This window comes from Ahaetulla prasina, chromosome 4, assembly GCF_028640845.1.
Source record: "Ahaetulla prasina isolate Xishuangbanna chromosome 4, ASM2864084v1, whole genome shotgun sequence".
Taxonomy (NCBI): Eukaryota; Metazoa; Chordata; class Lepidosauria; order Squamata; family Colubridae; genus Ahaetulla; species Ahaetulla prasina.
Window position 1 is genome coordinate 74,242,660 of NC_080542.1, and position 17,409 is coordinate 74,260,068.

The 17,409-nt window shown below is 43.4% G+C and overlaps 1 protein-coding gene across 2 annotated transcripts in view; it reads right to left on the reverse strand.

Moving 5' to 3' along the window:
• The window catches only part of LOC131198799 (uncharacterized), a 145,147-nt gene that overhangs the window by 35,625 nt on the left and 92,113 nt on the right, over positions 1-17,409 (reverse strand). Inside the window, exon 1 of one of the 2 annotated variants that reach the window (XM_058183862.1) lies at positions 16,435-16,741. The exons of the other annotated variant lie outside the window; for it this stretch is intronic. The gene's annotated coding sequence lies outside the window, so the exon portion shown is untranslated. Of the gene's footprint in view, positions 1-16,434; positions 16,742-17,409 lie in introns of those variants that run through there. 2 annotated transcript variants of the gene reach the window in all.

Here is a 17,409-nt window from a genome sequence, read left to right on the forward strand (position 1 = left end):
GTTAAAAGATGCCTAGACTGCCATATTAAAAGTGCTAATATCATCTTTTAAAATGCTAATAAATAAAGCCTAAAATTCCAGGCAGTGTTATTACATTTAGTTTATTAAGTCTATCAACATTAAAAATCTCTAAGTAATCGAAAGAAATTCAGTTTCTCTTTAACATAATGACTAAGATCACAAACTGTACTAAGCCAGTTTGTTTTAAACCATTTTGCTGAATTGAAGTCACTCCAGGTGTAGTTTTGCAAAATATGCAAAATACAATCAGCCCAAATCAGGGCAGTGATGGTCCATTCCTCCTTGTGGTGCCATTTGATACAGCGCATCCATTTTGGGTGGCGTAAAATGATCATGGACCCAGGCTCAGGCAACAGGCCTGTCATAAATTTTGTTGCAACAAATGGATCAAAGCTACTAGGGCATCCCCCACAGGCAACATGCGATGGTCCCACCCAACCAACATGAAAAATGGACAAGAGCTACCAGTTCAGAACCAGTTAAATAAACTAGCTCAAAAGAAGTCAAAACCACTGTGTATCCCCACTCTCAACATAAGAACACTGACTGAACATAGCCACAAGTTAGCCAAAATCCTGAAACACCGCCATATTGACATAGCTGTTGACCCTGAAGATGACATATGTGTAGCCATATTTTATTGTAGCCTTTATATTCTTTTCCTATTAGCTTTGAGAGTTGTGAGTAAATGAATTTAATAATACTTCAGGCACGCCACTTTCTAACTGTGGAAAGCGGGATTATAAAGATAAGGGGGGAATGTTTTGTCTCGATGGCATTCCTTTCCCATGGGAACAGAGAAGATTCCTGCAGCAGGATGAGAGTGGAGTTTGGAGTCACCGGGATGTTGGACTGAGAATTGATTTGAGATTGTGACTTTGTGGGGGGGGAGGTTCATATTATTGCTTTTATTGGGTGTAATTCTGGATCCGGGTCAGAGTCAGAATTACAGCAAATCCTTGCTAATTTAATGCTTTCCTAATAAAGAGACTTTAAAGGAAAGATGGATGCCTTGGACTTTGTATTTTGGGACATGGTACTTGGAGGCTTGACAATGGCATGCCTTCAGGAGACCAGATGGAAGGGGCAGAAATCCAGAGACATTGGAGATGCTAGTTTACCAATGCACTTCCAACAATTATGGCACTGCTGTTGTCATAAGCGAAGATTTACACAGCCACGTGCCTGAGGTCCAGAGACACTCTGACCATCTCATGTCTGTCACCATTGACACATCCAAATGTCGACTCCAGGTATTTTCTGCTTGTCCCACAAACAGGACTTGATGAAGATACCAAGGATCAATTCTGAAATGAACTGCAGACTAAAATCTGTACCTGCCCTGCAGAACATCTACTTCTCCTCTGCGGTGACTTGAATGGTTGTGTGAGAAGCAGTCGAGATGGCTACCAATGACACAGGAACAAAAGTTATGCAAACTGCAATTAAAATGGATATGTAAGAAAAACTGCTCCCACACACACTGCCAACAATATGACATAAGACAGATCACTTTATTGCTTCATTAGGCAAGAGAACAGAATGACCATTCTTACAAAAATTAACAATGTGACGTGAGATAAATGACTCTCTGCCTCACCAGGCATAAAGAAAGGAACAAGGAAATTGTTATGTTATATCCATAAGTGGTGATTGTGCATAGAAAGATGTATGTCCTGTTTTATAGACTATAAAAGCTGGAATGTAACAGCCCTTCAGTGTTTAGAATTTCTTGAGCTATCGCTTATGAGCCTTGCGCAATAAATCTTTCTCTTCGACAAAACAGCTGGTGTGGCCTCTTTTCTGTAACATTTTCTGGCGACCACTGGCAGGACATCAGGCGATTTTTCACTTGGGGCGGCAAGGAACTCGTCTCGGCAGGAGCAGCATTCACCCACCGCTTCAGGCGCCAAAGAGCCAATTGACTCTGGAAGGGCAGAGGGAGGAAGCCACCGCAGACACAAGCACAGCCAGCCAGCCCAAGGACCTTTTTGTGAGAAAGAGAAAGAAAGAATCTGAACAAATCCTGGCCAGGATGAGAGTGGAAGACCAGCCGGCAGGCAAGTATAACATAGTGTTGTGTACCTACTCCGCTTGAGAGTAGAAGAGGGTGCCTAATCACCACCCTGGACTCGGGACATCATTCCTAATGAAGTCTGTGTAGGTTTGTGTGTAGGAGGGTAAACCAGTGCAGTTCCCGAAGGTGACCATCGAATTTCCGGCATCTAGGGTCACTGGTAGTGTGTTAGGAATGGGTGGAAGAAGTAATGTCCCAAGAACTCCAGTGTATGTTGGATAATTTTCAGAAGGCATTTAGTGGAGACTATGGGGACCCCCAGGCAGATAAATTCACATTACGAAAGTTTTGTGACAGTGAATGGCCCACCTTTGGCGTAGGATCCTAGATCCCCGAATAATAAGCCTAGTCCATCAAATAGTGATTGACCCTGATCAGGGCTACCCTGATCAGTACCAATACATTGATCAGTGGCAGATTTCTTCTCAGCAAAACCCTGATTGGCTAAAAAAAATGTAAGGCTGAATGGATGAGGGTGTGTGTCAGCCGCACCCTAGCCCAGGTCCCTAAGAAGAAACTTAATCAACCCACTGTCAGAGAAACCAAGAAGGAGATTTTAACAGATGGAATAGAGGAAGACATGAAACCACCACCTTATGCCCCTCTGTATCCACCTTCACCTCAACCTCTACCGGTCAGACAGTTTTCAATCCAACCCAACGGACCGGTAGTCAAACCCAAATTGAAAATTGACCCCAAGGTCCTGAAAAAAGAAAATCAATCTGATTCAGACCAATTGCCAGGAGAACTAGAAGTATTATGGGAAAAGCTTGTGGCACCATTAAGACAATTGGATCAGAGGATCATTGACCCAGAGTGACTGCCTCAAATAGTGTCCATTTTCCAGTATACTCCCTTCACGACTACAGATCTACTAAACTGGAAACAACATTATGGACCATTTCCCCAGAAACCTAGGGAAGTAGTGGAGCTAGTACAAACCATAATGCAGACCCACCTCCCAACTTGGAATGATGTAAAACAATTACTAGGAACCCTCTTAAATCCAGAAGATAGTGAAAAATAGAGGGCAGTGAGGGACAAAATTCTGAAGGAGAGGTTCCCTAACTGTTATGTCCTGCACCGGCAGTGGCGGCCCCTAGTGGTGGAGATGGTTTCTTGTTCTGTTCTGATTGGCTCCCGCTTTTGGAGCTGAATAAAAAGAGGGCTGTCAAAGCAGGCCTGGTCTGCTGGTTGTTGCTGGTCTCTATGAGTTAAAATAAACGTTATGTGTGAACATCTGTGGAGCCTCAATTATTACGGAACCCACAGAATATAATACTGGCGACGAGGACTGAGGAAAGTACGTGAGTTGCTGAGCTGCTGAGCGAGCCAAAGTGTGAATTTCTCCTCAGAGCTATTCAGATCCCTGGCCTACAGAGCAAACCATGGCATCGCCTCAGAACTTTGTGCCTTTTAACCCAGTGACCGAATCGTGGGAGGCATTTGTAGCCCGTTTTGAATGCTTTCTTATTGCCAATGAATATACAAACCTATCTAGTGAAAGGAAGCGTGCTTATTTCCTGGGTTTCTGTGGGGCAGAAATGTTCGAGACAGCCATGACATTGATGGCCCCCCAGTCAATTCATGCAGGGACTTGGGATGACTTCATGGCTAAATTAAAAAGACATTACACCCCGACACCCTCCAGAATCGCCCGGCGGCAGCTGTTTTACCATAGGGATCAGGCTGAGGGGGAATCGATAAACCAGTATGTAGCCGCTTTACGTAAAGTGGCGCGCCATTGCGAATTTGTTGATCTGGATGATTACCTTTTGGACCGGCTCGTCAGCGGTGTCCGGGATGAACGCCTCAAGCGGCGTCTCATCGCTAAGCAGGACCTCACATTTCAGATGGCATTAGATGAGGCATGTGCCTCAGAGCTGGCCACCCTCTCATTAGCTGATATGCCTCGAGGGCAGAGCCCACAGATAGCAAAAGGAGCAACAATTCATATCAACAAAGCTGATCCACTATATGAGGAGGAGGAGGAGGAAGACGCTGTCCATCGCCTTAAAGAGGTTAAGAAACCAAATACTCATGCGGGAGATAGCCTCCCTCTGACTGGCTGTTTTGGGTGTGGGGGAAATCATATGCGAGCCGCCTGTAATTTCAAAGACGCAATTTGCCGCCGTTGCGGCCGACGGGGCCATATTGCCCGGGTTTGCCGATCAGTCCAGCCTGAGAGGGTTCCACAAAAGGGTCCGTTAGCCGGCCTTTCTCTTGGAAGACGACCTCACCTGAGATCCAGGAGGCCGCAGGATGACTGCTATGCCATTTTCCGTGATGAGATGCGAGGAACAAGGATCAGGTGGCGATCTGAGGAACCGATCCAGCAGAAAATCCGAATTTCCATCCTGATCGAAGGGCGGCCATGCTTGATGGAAGTTGATACCGGATCTGCAACTTCCATAGTCTCCTGGAGCACGATAAAGCGTCTGGTGCCTACTATTGCTAAGAAGCGTCTGAAGCCTTGTACGCTGTTATTAAAAGACTATCAGGGACGGCCAATTCCCATTGTGGGTAGTGGGAAATTCAGGGTACAATTCAAGAAATTTGTAGGCCGCCTATCACTGGTAGTTGTAGATGGCTCATTGCCTAGTCTTCTGGGGCTTAATTGGTTCGAAGCCCTGGGTTTGACTATTCAGGGTGTTAACTCGATTGGAGCTAGTCAGCTGGATACACTGGTCAGGGAATTTCCCACTGTGTTCGATGGCCAGTTGGGAAAATATACCGGAATGCCTGTTTCATTTAACTTAGACCCTAGGGTGGTGCCGCAGATTAAAACCGCGGGTGCCATTTGCCCTGAAGCCTAGGGTGGATGCAGAATTGGACAAACTCATTGCCCAGGGCGTTTTAGAACCAGTAGATTATGCCCAATGGGAGACCCCCATTGTGACTCCCATTAAGGCGGATGGTTCAATCCGCATCTGCGCGGACTATAGGGCAACCATTAATCGAGCATTACAAGCCCATGCATATCCAGTGCCAGTGGTGCAGCATCTGCTGCACTCCTTGGGGCAAGGATCCATCTTCGCGAGGCTTGACTTAGCACAGGCATACCAACAATTGCCTGTGGATGAGTCCACAGCAGCAGCACAGACGATTGTCACTCACCGAGGGGCGTTCAAGTGTCGCCGCCTCCAATTTGGCGTCAGTGTGGCCCCAGGGTTGTTCCAATGCCTCATGGAACGCCTACTCCACGGAATACCCGGGGTGGTGCTGTATTTCGATGACGTGTTGGTTTCGGCAGCAAGCACTCCGGAACTGATGTCCAGACTACGCCAGGTGCTAGTTAAGTTCAGGGATGTGGGGCTCAAAGTTAAGAAAAGCAAGTGTGTAGTTGCTGTGCCCCAGGTAGAATTCCTAGGGGTCCTTGGTCCCGCATCCATATAGATTTTGCGGTGCCGTACCAGGGGCAAGTATTCTTAGTGGTCGTCGATGCTTTCTCGAAGTGGGTGGAAATCGCACTAATGCATTCCACCACTTCAGAAGCCGTCATTAGAACTTTGCGACGGTTTTTGTAACCCATGGGTTACCCGACCTTGTGGTCTCGGACAACGGGCCACAGCTAACGTCCGCCCACTTTGAGTCATTCTTAGCGGGCCTAGGAATACGCCATGCTCTCATTTCCCTGTTTCATCCGGCCAGTAATGGCTGGGCAGAACGAGCAGTCCGGTCAGTGAAAGAGGCATTGGCCAGGTCGGGCCCAGGGGGCTGGCAGGAAAGGTTGGATGAGTACCTCCTGGGGCAGCATTCCACACCGTGCCCACTTACGAATAAGAGCCCAGCAGAGTTACTCATGGGCAGGCGTTTGAGGACCACACTTGATAGATTGCACCCCCAATACTCACCTAGTCAGCCATTGGACTCCATGGGGGCAAACAGGAGATTTGATTTGGGGGAGGCGGTGTATGCCCGGAATTACAGCGGCCACCCCCTATGGTTCCCAGGAAAGATCGTGGGAATCACCGGCCCGTGCTCATACAGGGTCGAGTTAGATGAGGGTAGAGTGTGGCGCAGACATTGTGACCAGCTCAGGGCCCGGCGTCAGGTTGGGGATGGGCAGCTGCCAGAGTGGGGCACTCAGGAAGAGCCAGGAGGTAGCCCAACCCAATCATCCCGGCAGAGGAGCTAAGCTACAAGGAATAAGACGCCCAGCCCTGTACCTGATAACCGAGAGGAAGCCTTGTCTGCTCTGCCGGTGGAGGGGCTAGGGGTCCCTGGGCCGGAGACGTCCCCCACAGAAGAGGCTGAGGAGTTGGGTCAGCCAGTGACCATGGCTACAACGGAGCCACGAAGGTCCAGCCGAATCAAGCGGCGCCCAGCGTATCTCCAGGATTACGATTGTGCAAGCTAGGGGGAAAGAAGTGTTATGTCCTGCACCGGCAGTGGTGGCCCCTAGTGGTGGAGATGGTTTCTTGTTCTGTTCTGATTGGCTCCCGCTTTTGGAGCTGAATAAAAAGAGGGCTGTCAAAGCAGGCCTGGTCTGCTGGTTGTTGCTGGTCTCTGTGAGTTAAAATAAACGTTATGTGTGAACATCTGTGGAGGCTCAATTATTACGGAACCCACAGAATATAATACTAACGATGATCAACTTAATGAGAGGAGAAATCGGGTTGCGGAGGAAAACCCTCAGTGGGACCCAAACAATCCTGTCCACATGACCTTGGTGATGGAATACCAAGCCCTGGTGGTTGAAGCACTCCATAGAGCAGGAAAGCATCCAGTGAATTTCTCCAAACCAGCGACCATAATCCAAAAGGCTCAAGAAAGCCCAGAGGCATTCTTAGAAAGACTGATTGCCGCCTATGAGGAATATGCCCAAATTGACATATGTGTGCCTCAGAACCTGGCAATGTTAAATAAAAAATTTATCGCCCAAAGTGCAGAAGATATTAGAAAGAAACTCCAGAAGCAGAAAGGAGCCTTAGGGTGAGTAGAGACAAAGTAGAAAAGAAGGGGGAAGGATTACAGGATGTATAGGAAGGCTAAGTTGCTGGTAGCAACGATAGGTGGCATATTCCTCGGACCAAATCAGTATGCCCTATATAGAGAAGAGGACCATTAAAGAGGGAGTTCCCACTGCAATTAGGAGCCAGAGCCGAGGAACTGGTAGAGGGAGAGGTATGGCATTACCTCCCTCGCCACCTAGGGGATATGGATATCAAGGAAAGACGGTATGGAACTGACATGGGTAGGGGCAGGAGAGTTGGTGGAATGTAAAAACCCTCTGTCCATCCAGTGAGGCCTACGTTACTATGGCAACTGCATCCATACAAGCGCTCATTGCAAAGTATTTAAAGGCACGCATCTTGCACTCTACTCCATCCTCTTGGAGCACCAAAACCCATCTTAAATGGCCTGAAGCCTTGCCTTTGGCTCTCTACAATGTCCATATGGCCCCAAGAACAAAATATCACCTCTCCCCGTTTGAGATGATGTATGGCAGACCACCCACTGTTTTTCGTAAGGAAGTGGTGGGCTGGCCAGATTTGTCTCATAAGAGGGGAGAATAGGAAATAGGGAATTGATTAAGCAATTACAAGAGCTGAATACATGTATCGAGGCCATAAGGACATATGTGGGAAAACAAACACCACCTTTGTTAAGCACTAAGTGCCATCCCTTTAAACCAGGGGATAGGGTATGGGTGAAGCATTGGAAAAATGAACCTCTTAAGGCTCAATGGAAAGGGCCTTATACCGTGGTTATGTGTTCTCCCCTTGCAGTCAAAACCTTGGAGTCTAAATCGTGAATCCATTGGACCAGACTGAAAGGAGCTGCTCAGAGTGATCCGGTCCAGTGGGAAACGCAATCCACAGACAAACCCTTGGTGCTTCGGCTCAAGCATAAATGAGTTTGAATCACATATATCTTACAATCGCAATAGTAATATTAGCAGTAATTTTGCTGACTTGCACCTTTTGCATTATTAAAAGGACACTCTGCTGAACCTTACTGGCAATAGGTTCCCTGCGCACAGTGTTGAAGAGCTTTGCTGGATCACCCTGGAAGCTGATCCTCTACGTACCGCAGAAGAACGGAGCTGGGACTTATACTAATGATTATAGTAATTGGATGTGGTGTACAAGTGGAGGGGAATGGTGTGTGTATTGAGAATTTAGGCGAGTGGAGCCCTAAATAAAGTACGGTATTCTTCTTAGCGATCCGATAGGAAGGACAGATTGTGGGACCAACAGTGTACTTAGATTGGACCCAGCTTACTGGGAGGATAGATGGCCCCATCCCTGTAATGACCCTACTAGATTTGATTTACACATTTCCATAGCATGTATGGAAACGATCTGGAAATTCAGAGGTATGCCAACACATAGAGAAACTGCTTAGAATTGGTGTGTGTGGCCATCCTTTGATATCCACTGGATTGCTTTTGTTGGCAATGGACTGTGGACAACCCCCCTTTTATGTAATCGGGCGAACAATAAGCCCCTGGCAGTTGAAAAGGGGATGGGCAGGATTATGTAAGGTCCTATTACATCCGTCAATGTGGGCCCACGTCCTGTATCAATACCCTAACGGGACTCGTAGGCAATTATAAAAATAGAGTCTAGAGGAAGAAGGGAAATCTCAGGATGTAATGGTTATTTCAAAGGATCTGCCTTCTTATATAATCCAATATCACCCAAAGTGTGCCAAGAAGAGAGTAAGTTTGTCCATGATTCATGTGTATATATGACTTGCCTTAAGGATGGGAACACTTACTGTTACAATGCTGATCACAAAAAGGTAGAGCACAGGCAGCCGAAGGTAGTGACAGAAGGGGAAGAGTGCCATCAATGTATATATACAACAATAACCAGCTCGACTCTTAGCAAGACCCTTGTGTATCATACACATAAGCCTCCATCTTGTAACTGTGATTTAATATTATGTAAGGCAAATGGAACTATCTATAAGAGATGTAATGGGACTAAGGGTGTACAATGTTATGACCCAACATTGAGTCCAACGAGATGGGTCTTACAGATTAAATCCCATAGGTCTAATGGAGTGAGCCAAGACCAGATAATATTAGGAACATCCTCTTGGAAACCAACATTAAATACAGATTTTAGTGTAAGATTTGATGTGTGTCAGGCTGCCAATCATTGGGCAGCGATACACAGTTGTAGACGAATTAGTTGGATCCATACCTATGCATCCGATCACAAATATTTACGTCCTCCAGATGAGTGTGCCATATCAACGGTATGCTGCAAATGGTGGTTTTGTGTAAAGTGGAATACCAAAGTCCCGAATGAGTATTCGAAAATTAAGATGGAGAAAATACCCACAGATGTAGCTAACTGCAGAACTAACACCTGTAACTTAGTCAACTTGACTGTGACAAATGGCAGTTGATATGTGCAACAGATTAGATGGAGATGTAAACGATGGATGTCTGGAATAGGGATCAATGGAAAGGGATATGACTCTGTATCGGAAGTAGGGATACAGATTATAAACAAAACAAAGCAATTTCAGCAGAAATCCCTATGTTGGTTGTATTACTAAGAGATAGAGAAATTGAATATTCAGGAATTATTAACACTTTTGTGCAATTAGCCAAGGATGTGGCAGCCACTCTGAATATTAGCAACTGTTTTGAGTGTGGTGGAACCAATATGGGAGAGAAATGTCCATGGGAATCATAGGAATTAAATTACTCTGTGGTATTAGAAAGGGAACGAGGGGGAAACCTTATTTATTTATTTATTTATTTTGTCACAACAATATATGTAGGTATCATACAAAAAGATTATATAGTATATAAACACATATATGAGTAAATATAAGGAGGTATAAGCATATATATATATATATATATATATAGGAAGAAGAAAAGAAAAACAATAGGACAGGAACGGTAGGCACGTTTGTGCGCTTATGCACGCCCCTTATGGTCCTCTTAGGAATGGGGTGAGGTCAATAGTAGAAAGTTTTTGGTTAAAGCTTTTAGGGTTATGAGAAGAGACCATAGAGTCAGGTAAAGTATTCCAAGCACTAATGATTCTGTTACAGAAGTCATATTTTCTGCAATCTAGATTAAAGCGGTTGACATTAAGTTTAAATCTTTTTTAAATTTTTTGACAATAAGTTTAAAACCTCACTGCAACCCCAGGCAAGGATGGTAACTGGGCCCTGACGACAAACCTGGTAGGGTCAGTCTGTTATGTGTGGAACGGTACTCCAGGATGCCATCAGGTGGGGGCACTGATGTGTCTAGCCATCTGAAACAATGGCAAATGGTGGTCAGGAAAGGGAAAGAAGTCCACGCCAGATGCGAAAGGCTTAATGGATGTTACACTTATAAGCCCCTGTATTTCCAAGCCTAAAAACACCTCTCTTATTTGGCTAGCCCCTGATGGTATGTATTGGATATGTGGGAAATATGCCTATAGTCAACTCCCAGCTAATTGATGTGGTGCATGTGTTTTGGGAATAATACGACCCAGATTTTTCCTGTTGCCCATCAGCGACAGGTGTTGGGGGGTACCAGTATATGATGAAGTGGGAAATATCCGAGACAGGAAGGTGGGTGTTGACACCTCATTAATAGAGAAGGTAAAGATAGGTTATTGGAAAGATAATGAATGGCCTCCGGAGAGAATCATACAAGTGTATGGACCGCCACTTGGGCAGAGGATGGTACCTACGGAGATCTACTCCCATTTACCTGTTAAATCGCTTAATTAGGTTACAAGCTATAGTAGAAATAATAAAAAATGAAACTGTGAAAGGCTTAACTAAATTGGCCGCTGAAAGTATGAAGTCCAGAACCTATATCATGCAGAATTGCTTAGCCCTAGATTACCTCCTAGCCAAGGAGGAGTATGTGGCAAGTTCAATTTGTCTAATTGCTGTATTGAAATAGATGACAGTGGCAAGGTTATTAAGGAGATAACCGATAAAATGTAAAAATAGCTCATGTCCCGGTCCAAATTTTGCACGGGTTTAATTTGGCAGATGCCTTTTCAGGCTGGTTTCCTAAACTCCCGGGGCTTCAAGCGATAGTGGCACTTATAGGTCTGGTTGCTGTTGGTTGTGTGATTTTACCTTGTGTATTACCTATCATTATAAAATCCATATCAGGCAGTTTTTCTCTGTTGGCAAAGAGGGAGGCGGTAGCTCAAGTGATGGCCATATGGGAGTATCAGAAAATTACAGGTACAGATGATTATGGGACTCCTCTTGAAAAGTCAGAAGAGTCCCAAAGGGGGGAATAAAATGGATATGTAAGAAAAACTGCTCCCACACACACTGCCAACAATATGACATAAGACAGATCTCTTTATTGCTTCACTAGGCAAGAGAACAGAATGACCGTTCTTACAAAAATTAACAATGTGATGTGAGATGAATGACTCTGCCAACCCAGGCATAAAGAAAGGAACAAGGAAATTGTTATGTTATATCCATAAATGGTGATTGTGCATAGAAAGATGTTGGTTTTCAATGATTGCACACGAGACTCGAGATGTTTTTCAGTGTGTGAGCGTGTTCACACATCCTTTATTGAGCAACAGTTCGTTCCAGCATGTTCAGCGTGTTCAAGCATTCATTTTAAGCAAGTGTGTCATTTCAAGCAAACGTTTGTTTCCACCTTGTTTACACAGTGTGGTACTTCCTTTTTTATACACATAAATATTTGTATATGTGAAAAGTTTACATTGCGCGATGGGGAGGGCTTGCTGTTGCAGGTGCGAGATATGCACTTTGGCTGACCCTTACCCAGACCACCCAGGCATGACCGAAAATACACGTATGTAGCAAAGAGAGAACGCAACAGCTAAAAATACAGTTGTTATGCTGGTGTGCATTGAAGCATCAAGGGTGGTTTCCACAATCTCCTCGCCTCTCACTGAAGCAAGTTTTGATAAAAGTATGAAATGGACAAGGGCGGCCATCTTAGTGACCATTCACTCTACATCTCACTCGCTTTTGTTTTTTTAATGGCCAACAGAATTATGAGATAATTGGGATGGGGTAGTTTTCTACTCACCTTCCCTACACGTCACCTTTTCTCCGGCCAATAGAATCATTGAGGCTGATGGGATGGGGTAGTTTTCTACTCGCCTTCCCTGCACCTCAGTTTCTTCTGTTTCTGTAGCCAATGCATAGAATTATGAGGAGTCAATAAGAGGATTATAATCAGGAGAAGGACACTCTTGGGTGTGTTTGTATAAAATGGTGGCCTGATCCTGGGACAGTGTGAAAGAAGCTTTTTTCGGGGGGCAAAAGGTATTGGTACACATTTTGCAAAAAGAGGAAATATTTTGAAGAAAACAATGATCATTAATCAAGATAGCACAAAGAATGAGTAAATGATGCAGGATAATAGTAATCAAGCAGAAACAAATTATAACTAAGGAATTCGCAGTTAAAATCACAAAAGTAGCAGCACACAAGTTCTCAGGGGTCTGCTCCATTTGTTGCTGCTGCAATGTTGTCTGAGCTTTGGTGGTCAGGTTCTTCACGTTTACCCATGTCGTCTGGCACGACAGGCATGATGGAGCTGGAATGGTCTGGCTCAACGGAGCTGGAATGGTTTTGTCATCTGGGAGAGTTCTGCCATCTGGGTCCAGATTCAGGGGCTGGTGTCACATCCTTGGCTGGGTGAACCCACAAAGGACCTGTGGGTGCAAGCATATCCCCATCCCCAAGAAATCAAGGGACCAGCCGTAACCATGTTTACTAGAAAGCCCCTCCTCTTTTTTTATGTTTGTGAAGGCAGTCCTTAAAAGACCGATTAGCCAGGGAGTCAAAGAGGGAACATGGATAACATCCATTTGCCATAGGTGATTAGAGGTGATACCATGGGGATTATTTATTTATTTATTTATTTATTTATTTATTTATTTATTTATTTTGTCATAACAGTATATATAAGCATTAACATGAAATAACTATATAATATATAAGCATATATATGAGCATAAGTATGTAATAACTATATTAATTGGATATAATGAAGAGGAACAATAGGACAGGAAACGGTAGGCACGTTTGTGCTCATATGCATAGACTTCTTAGGAATGGGGTTAGGTCAATAGTTGATAGTTTTTGGTTAAAGATTTTGGGATTTTGAGAAGAGACCACAGAGTCAGGTAATGTGTTCCAAGCATTAATAACTCTGTTACAGAAGTCATATTTTCTGCAATCAAGATTGAAGCAGTTAAAATTAAGTTTAAATCTATTGTTTGCTCTTGTATTGTGATTGAAGCTGAAGAAGTTTTCAACAGGAAGAACATTGCAATAGATGATTCTATGAGTTAAACATAGGTCCTGTCCAAGGTGGCGGAGTTCTAAATTTTCTAAATCCAGGATTTCAAGTCTGATGGCATAAGGTATTTTGTTGTATTCGGAGGAATGGAGAATTCTTGTAAAATATTTCTGGACATATTCAATTGTGTTGATATCAGAAATGTGGTATGGGTTCCAAACAGGCGAGCTGTATTCAAGAATTGGTCTAGCAAATGTTTTATATGCTCTGGTTAGTAGTATAGTGTTTTTGGAAAAGAAGCTACATAAGATTAGGTTTACAACTCTTAAAGCCTTTTTTGCGATTTAGTTGCAGTGGGCTTTGGCACTTAGATCATTTGATATTAAAACTGCAAGGTCTTTAACAGGGTGGGGGTCATCTGTAAGGTAATGTCCATCAAGCTTGTACCTAGTGTTTTGGTTCTTTTTTCCAATGTGTAAGACAGAGCATTTGCTGGTTGAGATTTGGAGTTGCCAAGTTTTAGACCATTCGGATACAAAATTAAGGTCTTTTTGAAGGGTAGTTGTGTTGTTGTTGGTGATAAATAGTTTGACATCGTCAGCAAAGAGAACACAATTACTTGTGATATGGTCGCAGAGATCGTTGATGTATAATATGAAGAGCGTTGGTCCAAGAACACTGCCATGGGGAACGCCACTTTTGACAGGAACAGGATTTGATAGAGCATTGCCAATTTTGACCACTTGTTGTCTGTTTGATAGGAAAGCAGATATCTAATTGTGGAGCGGTCCTGAAATACCGTAGGATTTTAGTTTTAGGAGAAGTTTATCATGTACTACTGAGTCAAAAGTTTTACAGAAGTCTATGTAGATTGCATCAATTGCTTTGCCTTGATCAAGATTTGTAGTCCATATGTTTTTGCAGTGTCTCCTGAGGAGATGTCCCAGAACATTGGGGACAGGATGAAACAATTTGTTTGATTATGTGGAATATGGCAAGTTTGTGCCAGCCTCCTGGCATTTTGATGGGGAAAAAAATGATTAAAATAATGGATCTGTGAACAAAATAGGTAAAAAACAGTTTTAAAAATAAAACAAACAATATGAATGAGGTATGTTAAGCCAATATTCTGAAATATAATTAAGCATTTGAAACCTCAAAAATTTCCAGAAAGAAAAAGAAAATCAAAATTGTATTCAGAGCCAAAAATAGTGTAACTGCAAAGGCAGGTATCAGATGTCACCCTTTACCCTGCCTTTCTCAAGCTGGCTCAGCAGAGAGAAAAGAAAAAAAATGGTTAAAAGAACAAAAACCTGCAGCCCCCCCCCCTGCTCCTTCAAGGGAGGAAATCCTTGCATAAAAGAATGAGTGGGGGTTAGTACAGGGAGAAAAAACGTTTAAACCACACAGATTTCTCACTTCCTTATGCCTCTCAGCATCCTTTCAACAAAATAATTCACTCTGTATTTTTCTCTAGCCTCAACAACTCACCGACATTTTCCACACATTTATCTCTCACATCTTCCAAGGGATCTTTACTTACTTCACAACAATCACAACAACCAAACCTTACAACCTACTGTTTATACCAAAGGGAATCTCTAAGGTGGGGTCAACACACAGACATTCACATACCAACATTTCATTCAATGCTTCCTCCATGCAAACCAATCATATATACTTATTTCAGGGAGCTTTTTCACAAGCCAATGAGCTCCGTTTTCTAAATAATTTTGTGTACTATTATTAGAGGATTTCATCCTCCATCCAGGTCTGGAAATGATCACACACACACACACACATATATACACACACATAGCAGCAAATAACATTTCCAGAACTATGGCACTTTGTTTTTTAAATCTTCACGTTTTATTTCCTTGGCCAATCTATAGCTCATTCTTAAAGCAGTGGGAAAACTCAGAACTCTCAATCATAAATGTGATTGTGGGCCCTAACCACTCTTCGTTTCCCACAGCTCCAAGCTGAGAAGTTTACTTAATTGCAGACTGACCAGACATATTGCAATCAGTTCAATCCAATCCAATTCAATTCTATATGTTATTATTATAGATGCATATCAACAAAATAATTTTTAACAGAAATCTTATTAAACTATCAATTCAAATTATCTGAGTCTTCCAATTTAGACAGTCTTTACATTTTTTTTTATTACCTGCTAAACCTCGGGTAGAGACAGCATCCAACCAACATCCAGCATTCAACCTCTGGAGGCCCAGTAGGGCCAAGATATTTTTCTTTATTATTCTTAGTTCTTTCAGGGTTCTCTGGTTCTTTTGAGAATGGTAAATTATCACGATCTTTATAACATTTGCCTTGTGGCTTGCTGCCTTGTGATAAAGCAGCTACTAACAAACTGATTTGGTAAGAGGATGTTCCTATATCTTTATATGCTTTAATCATGTCTGCCAAATCAGGATATTTCCAATATTCCCTACATATAGGTACTTCCCAATCCAGTGTCCCTTATTCCTTTGCAAAGTTCAGTTAAGATTGCATAGGAAAGAGGGCGATGTTCAATTACTTGTGCCTCATTTTGATCTATTTGACCAGTCATAGGTACCAGACAAATGGCTAACATGTCTGTTAATTCCTTCATATCTTCCTCTCCTTTGCTCATTTCTGTTAATTCCTTCATATCTTCTTCTCCTTTGCTCATTTGCTCTTCCACCATTTTCTTTATAGGTACATAATTATTGTTTCAGTTTTTTTCTTTTTCCACTTTGGCCAACGAAACAGTGGGACGAACTGTTATTACCTGCTCATAGCAGGGGGGTGGACTGAAACTTAATGTGGACCGAACTGTCCTGTCTGTTCCATAGTTTTCTACAACACGTCTACACTGATGCCATGAGTACAATATTTTAACAGGAGCCCGTGGTTCCTGATGAAGGGTTTTCCCTATCTTTTCCCAATCCGACAGACAAAGTATCCCCTGTTCTAGATACCAGGGGCACTGTTTCCCTATCTTACTTATCAGGTTCCTAATATTCTTCTCTGATATCACGATACCAGATTTCTTCAACAAACACTTCAATTCATGAATGTGTTTTTCCTGATAGCTAGATAGACTGGAACACATACTTACATCTTAAGGGTCTCATAAGACGAATGGTGCGCACCAAGGGGTCTATCTTCAGACGACTGCAAGTATGTTGACAGGTCCTTCCCACGGAGGGCTTGAGTCACATTGGAGGGTCGGATCTTGTCGGGAGCGAATCACGTCGGGGTCACAGATGTTGGTTTTCAATGATTGCACACGAGACTCAAGATGTTTTTCAGTGTGCGAGCAAGTGTGTTCACACATCCTTTATTGAGCAACAGTTTGTTCCAGCATGTTCAGTGTGTTCAAGCATTCATTTCAAGCAAGCGTGTCATTTCAAGCAAGCGTTTGTTTCCACCCCATTTACACAGTGTGGTACTTCCTTTTTTATACACATAAATATTTGTATATGTGAAAAGTTTACATTGTGCGATGGGGAGGGCTTGCTGTTGCAGGTGCGAGATATGCACTTCAGCTGATCCTTACCCAGACCACCCAGGCATGACCGAAAGTACACGTATGTAGCAAAGAGAGAACGCAACAGCTAAAAATACAGTTGTTATGCCGATGTGCATTGAAGCATCAAGGGTGGTTTCCACAATCTCCTCGCCTCTCACTGAAACAATACTGATACTTTTGATAAAAGTATGAGATGGACAAGGGCGGCCATCTTAGTGACCATTCACTCTACAGAAAGATGTATGTCCTGTTCTATAGACTATAAAAGCTGGAATGTAACAGCCCTTCGGTGTTCAGAATTGCTTGAGCTATCGCTTATGAGCCTTGCACAATAAATCTTTCCCTTCGACAAAACAGCTGGTGTGACCTCTTTTCTGTAACACAATGAAGATGGATTTCGAATCCTGGACTTTGCAGAAGCAAATTGTGATGACCCAGGGCATGGCACAGAGATAACACAAACAGCTGGCAGTTCAAACCACCCCTTTATTGCTTCAGAGCTCCCCAAATGCTCCTATGTTTCTGGCAAGTTCCAGAGCAGAGTGAGAACAAACCCCTACA